Source organism: Ciconia boyciana, chromosome 2 (assembly GCF_034638445.1).
Source record: "Ciconia boyciana chromosome 2, ASM3463844v1, whole genome shotgun sequence".
Taxonomy (NCBI): domain Eukaryota; kingdom Metazoa; phylum Chordata; class Aves; order Ciconiiformes; family Ciconiidae; genus Ciconia; species Ciconia boyciana.
Genome location: NC_132935.1, coordinates 37,491,958 through 37,501,403, shown reverse-complemented (window position 1 = coordinate 37,501,403; position 9,446 = coordinate 37,491,958). Strand labels below are relative to the sequence as shown.

The following is a 9,446-nucleotide window of genomic DNA, read 5'->3' as shown; positions in this document are numbered from 1 at the left end:
TTGACCATGGACTTGTCTGTGTATTTCTAGTCGTGTTCTAGAACCTCTACTGTTCCTATATAAACTCTTCAAAACTAACTGAATCCAGGGTAGACTTGTCATGATTCAAGGAAATAAAAAAGCAGATTCTATTCATATTGGCAGCAGAGATAGACTGAGGTTGCTGCAGGAACCATGAAAAATCCCCTTTAATTACTTTTGAGAGCTGAAAATGCCAGAGTTGAGAATTACATGAGGTTCTTGAGCAGCAGTGCAAGTGTGTGAGGGAGTACTTATGTCCGCACAGACACACAAAACTGCCAAAGCCATCTGTGCTGGAGGAAAGGTGGTGAGTTTAGTCTGGGCAACGCTGAGTGAAGCTCAGTGGCCTGGCTTAAAGACACTGCTGGCTGCCATGGAAACTAATTGGAGCTAATAAGTAAGGGACATGATAACTGTGGGAACAAAACAGGAGTGACTATTTCTCAATATCACAATTATCTACAATTAATCTTGCATATTAGGATTGTCTTGAGTTACTTACATAAAGCATTATTCACTTTGTTACAAGTCTGATCTGAGTGGGGTCCGCCTGACCTTAGCAGGAGTTCACGGGTTTGACAGTCAACTTGAGAACCTGTTTTATGATGCATTATTTTAACAGTATTTCAGGTACGGCTCTTCCAGTGCAGCTTTCATTTTAGCTTTTAAAACCTAAACTCTTTGCAGATGGCAGTCTGGATAGAGGAGAAGCGGTGGAAAAGTCTGTTATAAACTGTCACAGCAAACTAAATCTGGCTGCAGTCATAAGAGTAGCGGTTAAACTATCCCGCAACATCAGCAGTAGCTTTTATGTGAAAACATGATCATGCACAATGTTTGAGGGCTATTGCTAACATTGGTTTTGGAGATGAAAGTTTGTATTTCAAGTCGTTGAAGAGTCTTTGAAGATAAGTGTGTGTGTGCATGTGTCTCTGTGTACAAAACATGCAATTAGGGGTCCTTTTAACCATGTCAATTTTACACAATTGTGACTTGACAGGCGTTAGCAGAGGCATCCCTGACTTACGCAGGCATCAAAAATAACAGAACGGGGCCTGTACATCATATGAATGCTCAGTATCTTGTTTATGTATATTTATACACAGATATAATGCACAACATTGGGTAAGCATACACACAACACAACATAAAATAATTGTACCGTGCATAACTGTCGTTCATGTAGGTTAGAAGTATCTAGAGGTTAAACCCTGTTGAGTTTGCGTCTCATCTGACCAATATCAAATAGAGCAGTTGTGAGCTGAGCTGCGTTTTAGACAATGAGTCAGTACACAGGATGATACAGCACAATTTGGGGGGGCGGGTTGATATTCCACGTCTCTGATCACTATACATTTTTAATGCAGAGTTACTAATACAATACTGGTAAGAAGTACAGCTAAAGAGAATGCAAATGAGTTTAATAATGTCTCCAGGGCTTTCCAAGTGTGTAAGGTTATCCAGCCTGTTTACAGACCACAGTCTGCTAGAACAAAACAAAATCAAACCAAATCCTTGCCCTGAAGACATAATTGGCAATGTTAAGAATCTTACGATACCCCAGGGACAGTAGTTGCATCCCTACTTCACCACATATTATTGTCGAAAATATTGTTTAGTTGTTTATTTATCTGGAATTAGCAGATTAGAGAGTAGTGTTTTAGTGAATACCCAACATCTGTGAAAGCAGTTTCAGTTTAATAGGCTGAAACAGACACCATATAATCACTTTTGGGAAGAATTTGAGCAAATGGAATTGTGACTACAATTTCTTCTTTTTTTCCCTTTCTTCCCCAGGTCAGCTCTGATAACAGCTAACTGGGCACAAACCACAGCTCTTTAATCTCACTTTTTATTAAGTATTCACTTTGCCACTAGTGATTCAGAAACAGCCTTGTGTAAGGTATTAAAGAACAAGTAAGCCAAATCAACATTTCAAGACTCTCATATGGCTTTCATGTAGCTGGGTAGAGTGTGCCTTTTCACAATTGCAAGCCTTTCTTCAAGTTGGATGTTAGCACTTTCAGAGTAACTTTTAATGCCAAAACGACGTTCCTCCCTTTCAGTTCAAAGAAAACACAACATCTGTCATAACGTGAAATGTAGATTTAATGCAAGTGTCAAGTCAGGCACTTGGTAATGAGGTAAAAACCCTTGAGATCGTAAGTCTCTCTTCCACGCTATCCTATTACAGGGAGGGGAAAGGAAAGAACTGTTATTTTGGCACTTAGCAGCTTTTCTGTGTCCCTTATCTAGCCTTCCCGGACATCTTCTGTAAATTAGTGTATTTTTCCTGGCAGTGTCCCCGAGAGGGAGGAAGGTGTGATAATGCTGGCTTTGTGGCCGAGGGAACCCGAGGTACAGGCTAGACACGGTCCAGACCTGCCGAGGCGCTGCCCGGAGCCCCCAGCCCCGGCTGGCGGGTAGCGGGTGGCGGGTCCCGAGGGGAAGGGCAGCGAGCCTCAAACTCTCGGGCTGCATCCCGCAAGAAAGTCCGAGGGGGCGCGGCCGCGGCGGCAGCGGCGGGGAAGCAGCAGGCTGGTGGCACCGCTTCCCGGGGGGGCGCGGGGTCCGGCGCCGAGCCCGGTGCGGAGGCCGGCGCGGAGGCCGGCGCGGGGCCGGGGCGCGGCGCGGCGCGGCGGCCGGAGCTGTCACAGCAAGGCGGCGGGCGCGGAGCGGCTGCAGCAGGCAGGGCGCGGGCGGCGGGGGTGCCGCTGGGCTCGCCGGGGAGTCCCGGCGTTTACACCGAGTCCGGGGGAGCGCGGGCTCGTGGGAAGGACTTGCAGAGATCTGTGCAGAAGGAGAAAGATTTGCCCTTTGGATCTCCCCTCTTCTCCCCGCGTCGTCCCCGCGGTTTTCCTTCTGCCTCTCTCCGCCGTTCCCCCAGGAAGGCTGGAGGCAGCCGCGGGGTGATCGCGGCACGGTAAGGAGTTGGGATTTCGGGATGCAAGTGGCACGTTGCAGTGCAAACGACTCCCGCATTAGCACTTTATCAGGATCTCAAACTGCATCTTTTATCCCTTTTAGAAAAGCGACTCTCGGAGATTGCCCTCAATAGACCCGCCATAAAGAGATTTGAGTGTTGCTCTTGTGCTTCTGTGCATCCCACTGTGAGGGGTCCCAGTGGTCCCCTGGGAATACCAGGAGCTGCGAGAAGTAACACAACTGGCCACCAGACTAATCCACTCCCTCTACCTTCCCGCTAGTACCTCCCCCTTCTGCTCTTTTTTTCAATAGCAGCCCTTTCTCAAAATCTCAGGTTACTTTGCTAAAGAGTTCTCAGCCCTATAGTTTCTGCCCTTGTCTCTGCCTCCAGCTCCTTAAGAGCCACCCAGCCCCAGCGATTGGATTGGGCAGCCCGTCTTGACAGACCACTGTGCTGAGTGCTTGAGGACGTGTTTCAACAGATGGTTGGGGTTAGTGTGTGTCATCACACTCGAGTGGGGATTAGGGGAGAGAGGCAGCCTTGCTGGAGCTGTGTGGTCTTCCCCAAGTGTGAGCTGCAAGCAAAAGAAGAACTACCTAGCTTTGGGGGAGAAGAGGGAGGACTCGTTTCCAGCAGCTCAGAGGGAAAAATAAACCCCCACACTTTGTTCAGGTAAAGTAAAAGGCACCTCATGCCTCTCTCTCTCTCTCTCTCTTTTTCCTTCACGGTTTTCAGAGGAATGCTAGCACAGCACACTTGTCAAAGCCAGTTGCTGCAGCCTTATCAATGCTGCTATTGTAGGGCTGGCAGATAACAGCGAGCATAGCCTGATGCTTGGCCGTCTTCACCGAGCTACCACCACTCTTCACGCAGCGAAGGTCACGCTTCTGAAGGTGCAGATTAGAAAATCTCTTCTGGAGCGGTGCCTCGTACCCCGCCGTGCCTCCTCTCCCTCTCTCGCAGGCACTGCTCTCCTCTCCCGCACACACGTGCTGTGCCGGGACCTCCGGGCGGGGGAAGCGGGTAATGCTCGCTGCTGTGTCTGCGGCTAGAAATGCCTCCGTGCCTCAACAGATCCGTGGAAACTGCGTGGTCGGGCGGGAAGGAGTCGCGGCGGAGTATTGCCTAGGGTTTGGGGAGGATGCTTGAGCAGTGTGCAGCCTGTCTGGGGCTCAGCTGGGAGGCAAAGCAGAGGGGCTTGAAAGCGGATTTGAGATGTCTGTAAAGTTTGAAGACTCCTTTATAGAGACCTGGCTGGGCTTCTGATGATCGGTGTAGGCACGGTTTGGCTTACACATGGGCTTAAAGTTAAGAGAAAATGGGGAAAGTAGGGAAAGGCAGGGTACAGTGTAACGCTGCTCTTGCAGCTGCAGCAGCGCAGATGGATGTAATTCATTTGCAGATCTGTTTGCGAAAGTTTTACAAGTCATTGAAAACTAAGTAGCATCACTATAATGGATCATTAAAGTCTCGCTATATTTATAGATTCTAAACTAGCGATCCGAAGTCTTAATTAAAAGTAAGCAAAAATTTATGTTTAGGAAGGAAGAGGGGCAGAAATGTAATTAGAAATTAGTTATGGAAGTACTCTGCTATCATTTTCATTTAATTCGACTATTAAGTTCATTGATGTCTGGAGCCAGGGAAGCCCAGCAAATTAACTAAGAAGTCAGAAATGTTATCAATTACAGTATGTTAGCTTATCAGAGAATTAAGATGTTCTCATTGTTTTACTCTAAATGATCTAGATGGAGAAACTAGTGGATGGGTTATTTGCCTTTTTTTTTTAAAATAAAAGATTCACTGTATATATATATACTGTCTCCCTGTGCAGAGTAACAAAATGATTTGTTTCTTTCGCACTATAACAGATCTTCACAGTAACTCTCACATACCTGTGGTGCTTATGAATTATTGGCCTCCTACTTGTGAAAGAAATCTAACACTGTCCTCACCATTTACAGGTGAGATATTCTATAAATAATACTGTATATAATGTGTTCTGAAATAAGATCTGTTTAGTAGGCTGAGCAAGGGGATTTATAGCTGGTGCTTTGTGATTTTGGCATTCAGCTGTGTAACGATGCCCATAAAACCATGTTTCAAGTTGCACATATATTTTTGCCTCAAACCAACTTTTTTGTTAACTTTTTTTTTTTTTGAGCAGGCTATTTGGCCCCTTTACAGGTTGTTCTCAGCCTGTATTTTCAAACACACTCTTCAGTAAGAATGTGTCCTCAGAAGTGACCCACAGCAATTTCAAACAGAGAATTAGCCAAATCCCTAATATGACTGCATGACCAGACCAGGACGTATGTGAATAAATTCGACCATTTAGATTTTTCTCTCAGACCACTCTTTCTCACTGTAAATAGCAATGGAAACTTTTACAAGCTTAAAACTGAAAAACAAAACCAAAGAAAAACCTCACTATGACCCTATGTTAAAGCCTTGTATGCCTTGTATATTGGATTTCTCCTCTTCACTCTTCCCAGTCTGTCCTGTGCGAAGTCCAATAAGCCAGCTTCGGTGCACAGAGGTTTAGTCTTCCAGCAAAGCTAAGGTGCAGCACTGTGATTTGCACAGCCTGCTGCTGTCACAGCCTAACTGAAACGCAGCCCTCTCTGTGGGTATCGTCAGATCGCAGATCAGATGATCTATAAGAAAACATATTTTTCAAGAAAGTGCATAGCTAACTACACATGCCCAGTTTGTTATTGTTCTACTAGAAAAAAATGAGTTTCTCTAGCACTGCCAGAAAATCTTGCTGAGAAACTGGGAACAGCAAATCATGTTTTTCCTTCCTTTATAATGATGGGGCTGTTTAAAAGACAATGCCCACGGGGCAGTCCAGCTTCTTGTCAAAACGTAATCTACTGTTCCAGATGGTAAACATTCAAAGACATATTTATGGTGACTTCTACATACCTTCCTTTGACATTGGCTTTTTTTTCCCTGAGAGCACTTGTACTGGGTACACACATGAAGTTCCCATTAGCATCCTAGCAGCTGTAAAAGTGTTCAGAACTCACAAAGATGTTCCTCACAGTGAGATAAAAATAATCTGAGGAAAAGATCTGAGACCAGTACAAACCTCAGTAGATCCACAGTACGCTCAAGGTAAAAAATTCCAGAGGTACAAAAAGATCCATAAACTGCTGCATGAAAGCTGTAATACATTTTTGTTGCTGCTAATTCATCTTTGCTTGATATGGAATGCTGAACATACCAGGCATGTCTGTACTATCAACTGTGTTTGTGATGTGAGGGAATCTGCATTGCACAAAAGCTGGTGGGTTTCTTTTTCCCCCAGACTAGGTGGGATACTGATTGTCTTTATAGAGCTGTTTTCAAAGTGTCACCTTTTTTTTTTCCCTCGCTGCTCTAAGCAGTGAGACAGAGCCCAAGAAAATGTTTTCCAGCCAGAATGTGTTCTGCCCTGAATTGTCTTAATTATGTGTCAGTTTATTGCTTGTCAGGGGCTTCCTCTTCTTAGCACTTTATAATCGAGGTGGGTGAGCTTGTTCCATCATAATATGCAACTTCAATTTCTGCTGCTTGGCATGTCTCCTTGGCCTTTCATTGATTTTTGTCTCCGTTTCAGAGGAAAAAAAATTAATTATGATTGGTGTAATTTCACATTGAAAAAAAAAAAAACCTTGGTGAATTTCCAAATGGCATGTAAATACATCTTCAAAAAGTAGGCTAAATGAGAGGTCATTAGGGAAAAAAAATGCATGTAAGAATCCAGAAGTATCCTAGAGATGGCAAGTAGCAGGGTGAAAATTATTGTAACAGCTATCATTCCAGTCAGGAATTGATAAAAACAATTTATTAAAAATGTTGTGATGCTGGGGACAGTGTTTCCGAATGTGGAAGCCATTATAAAACCCACACTCAGTGGAAGTTAGACAGCTATGGAAAAAAATATTTTGAAAGATTTGCAAATTCTGTTCTGGCTAGATCACGTTATTGGAGACTACTTTGACAGTTTGCAGTTTATTATCTAGCTTTGTTTAACTTACATACTGCACTTGATGTTATATGTTTGTTCATGCAGGATCAGGAGTAATGGCAGGACTCATTCTTACCCAGGCGAGGCTGGACACTTGTCGCAGATGTCATGGGAGTTGTGGGTTCCATGATTTCCTTAGCTTTAGAAAGGGCTTTGGGGGATTTGTGTTTGAGTGGGAAGGCAGACTGATGCGATAACAATTGAGAAAGCTTCTTTCTGAGTGCCTTGAGAGCTGCAGTGTTCAACAGAGAACGAGGGTCCCGTGACAACTCTGCGGTGACACTGAAAGAATCCAATTAGTGGCCACTCCTGCTGTTGATACCAGATCTCTCCTAAAAAATTTCCACCATTACCACCCTCATTGTAATCCCATCCAGATACTGATAATGGGATCAAGAGTGTGTTTTCAGAATGCCTGTTTAAATTTTAACTGCTGCTTTGGAGATTTTGAGGATATTAAATTAGAAGGTGCTGAATAGCACAGCTATTCACAAGAGAGCTACGTGACACACGTGTCACCCAGCAGTTGTCTTTCTAGATTTTCCTAACACCTCCGTCACAGGTAGAGCTGCTGTAAGGGGGCTACAGATGGAGTAGGGGGGCTGTATGTACATAGTGAATAATCCATTGCGTTGTGGCTGTCCCTCCACTGCAGTTACCTGTAGACCTTGTCCCTTCGCAGTTGCATGTGTGGAAAGCAGCGGGAGAAGGGAGTGGGAGGTGATACAATCCCCTTTGCTGTGCAGTAGTGGCAGCAAGTCAGCCTGCTTCTCCCTTTAACAAGTCCTAAATCATCGCTCTGCCTTCCCAGCTGGACCAGCAATGTAATATTCCCCCTCGCTCCCCTCTTTTTTTTTTGTCTGTCACTTTTCTTGCTCCAACACTAATTCACCATTTCCATATGATCAGAGCGCAGTAACTCTACTGTTGTTCTTACCAAGTAAGAACAACATGTCCTACCAAGTAGGACATGTTCAACACTATCATGTGCTTGTAGAGGACACTCTAAAGTGGAAAGACTCAAGGCCTTCACCAGTGTCACCTCAGAATGCAACACAGTAATATATGAATTGCCAAACCAGACACTTTTTAGCTGCATTATTTTAGCATATTTCAGTTATGTCAGTAGACTCCTTTTGAGAGCCCCTGTAAGATCTTTGCTTTAGTATTGCTTGTTCATGCTCAGAAGTTATTGTTAACTGGTGAGAGTAATCCCTTTTTAATTTTTGGTGTCTTAAGACTTTTATTTTCTGATAAAAGTAATACTTGTTTCATCTTTTGGTTTATGCATTGCACACAGCAGATTTGGTATCAGTGATTTCCCAGAACTTTAATTCCCACTTTCAGAATCTGCTTAAAAGGTTTGGTAAGCCTTTCTTACTGGGTGTGCTCTATTACTCCTGGAGCTCTGAGCCTTCCCAGCCTTAACCATCACTGGTGATTTGGTTACAGTGAAACATATGTGTTGACCTTTTCACCTAAGATTTTATCATGACTTTGTTAAAATTTTGCTTCAAGTTATTTTATACCAAAAATTAACTTACAATTGACTACAATTCTACATTGCAATTTTTATAGCTCCCTGCAAAGTTGATAATATTGCTGGAACTCCAAACAAAACCACTCTTTTTCACTAATTTTATCACAGGCTAGTGTGATGATACCACCGTCATATTCTGGAATATTACTAGATGTGGTACCGTGCTATGGAAATCCAGACTATTTTGTAGATCAATGCTAGATTATCCACAGAATATTTCATGGAGTTTCTAAATGGAAGCAAAACACTGGAAGTCAATAATTTTATGTTCTAAAAAAAAAATCTCTCCTGATGCTGTCTGAGTGTAATTATGGCATTGCATGTTGCCATTTCTCTATGATGTGACTAACCCATCTTAGCAAGAAGAGGAGCTGCTCCACAGCAGCTGCATTTTTGTGGTGCTTCACAGGAGGTGAACTCTGCTTGGAAAGCCCACAGAGAAGATGGGGAAGCCTTTGGCACTAGAATTCTGGAGAATAAATGTAACAGGGAGTTGAACATAGGGATTGTTCTTCTCAAAAGCGTCCATAAAAACAGAATAGTGGTCTGTTCCAGTATTGTAATTGCAATGTGCCAAGATGTTCCTTATTCTAGCATGTGCACTGTTTTGTCTGTTTTCACTTAAAAACAGAAAAATGAGTTACCAAGCCCATAAATGTCTGCAGAGCTGCCAACCCTCCTGACTTTTATCAGTAGTCTTGTGATATGTAGCCTCCTTTGTAAAGCTTCAAGTGTTGGAGGCAAGATATAATGCAAGAAGTTCAGATCTCTCCTTTCTGGGTTTTTAAACCTAATCCTGGTTGCTGAGGAAGCTGACTTGCATGCAGCTCCAGAAACGTAAATGTAACTAATGGAAATCCCAAATCTCGCTATGTAAATGCATGCCGACTTTGTGAATAAGGTGGGTTTGTGTATGTTATGCTGGCAATTAAAAACATCCCAGC

General features: G+C 43.6%; 1 protein-coding gene across 9 annotated transcripts in view; it reads left to right on the top strand.

The window, feature by feature from the left end:
- Window positions 1-3,277: 3,277 nt before the first annotated feature.
- The window catches only part of SULF1 (sulfatase 1), a 124,617-nt gene continuing 118,448 nt past the window's right edge, over window positions 3,278-9,446 (top strand). For 5 of the 9 annotated variants that reach the window (XM_072852365.1, XM_072852373.1, XM_072852369.1 and 2 more), the window contains exons 1-2: window positions 3,278-3,619; window positions 4,819-4,911. The gene's annotated coding sequence lies outside the window, so the exon portion shown is untranslated. The remainder of the gene's footprint in view (window positions 3,620-4,818; window positions 4,912-9,446) is intronic. The other 4 variants (XM_072852366.1, XM_072852372.1, XM_072852371.1 and 1 more) reach the window with 2 other exon arrangements.